This window comes from Coptis chinensis, chromosome 5, assembly GCF_015680905.1.
Source record: "Coptis chinensis isolate HL-2020 chromosome 5, ASM1568090v1, whole genome shotgun sequence".
Lineage (NCBI taxonomy): Eukaryota > Viridiplantae > Streptophyta > Magnoliopsida > Ranunculales > Ranunculaceae > Coptis > Coptis chinensis.
In genome coordinates this window covers 6,407,051-6,408,190 of record NC_141460.1, presented here as the reverse complement: position 1 = coordinate 6,408,190, position 1,140 = coordinate 6,407,051, and the positions used below count along the sequence as shown (strand labels likewise).

The following is a 1,140-nucleotide window of genomic DNA, read 5'->3' as shown; positions in this document are numbered from 1 at the left end:
GACTGGTAGGGTAACTATAGGCATAGTTACTTTGTTATCAACCACTCTGCCAGAACGGAGAGTGGTGATGGCCTTTAGCTCACCTACATTTTCATATTCATTACTAGTATTATCAGTTACCTCAAAGGCTGTATTTGTTGTTTTAGTATTAGGTATTATGGTGACTGAAACACACACTTTGGGTTGGGCTTTATCTTGAGCCAACTGTTGGGGTTAAATTATTAACGGATTGTAGAAGTTGTTGTTGGTTAGATTGAGCCATGGTTTGGAAAGTTTTTGGCTCACTTGTATGAAGGTGTCAAGACGATCCGGTTGTGTGGGTGTAGTAGTCACGGGTGGTGTATTTCGAACTATTTCACGTGAATTATTTATGGGTGGATTTTGATAGTTATTATTTCTGGGAACGATACCTCTATTAGCATTATAATTATTCTAACTACCTTGACTTTGTGCTTGACCTTGTCGAGGTTGCACTTGGTTGTTATAATTATTGAAATTCCCGACCCCCGCCCTTGTCGAGTGGGGCTTGGTTAAAGCCGTGCGTAGGCCTAACATATTGATTATTGTACCCTCGAGGTGTGACGTGTTGGTTATTTCTCCAACCGAAGTTGGGATTTTGTCTCCAAGGGTTAGGTTCACTATTAATAGAACAAGCCTCTTCATAGGCTATAGGACGATTGGGAGTCGAGATGCTTTCGAGGCTCCAATGAAACTACATGGATTTGAATTTACATTCATGACGGGGATAGGCTTTTGTTGAAGAGAAATGGCCTCTACCTTTTTAGTGAGTAATTCGATTAGAGTTTTAAGCTCGGAATCGTGTTTAATTTCAAACATACCGGCGGCCTTAATGTATTTGATGAACTAGCGAGCGGTGGATATCATCACTACACCCCAGTTGTTATTTCGCTTAGTTTGATCCTCTAAAATTTATAAGCCTCCGAGGCTCCTTTGCTTAAGAAACTACCCCCTTCCTTATGTCTAGGACTTCTTTATGGTGGTGTAGAAGTCCTTTGAAAAAGGCACGAACTAACGTGTCTTTCGCTAAGTTATGATGTGGACACTCTATAAGGAGATCGGTGAAACGATTCCAAGCCTCTGAAAATGATTCATGAGGATTTTGTTGAAAGAAATGAATCT

The 1,140-nt window shown here is 40.5% G+C and overlaps 1 pseudogene; it reads left to right on the top strand.

Annotated features, from left to right (window-relative positions):
- Positions 1-1,046: 1,046 nt before the first annotated feature.
- Positions 1,047-1,140, top strand: LOC147496425 (small nucleolar RNA R71; annotated as a pseudogene).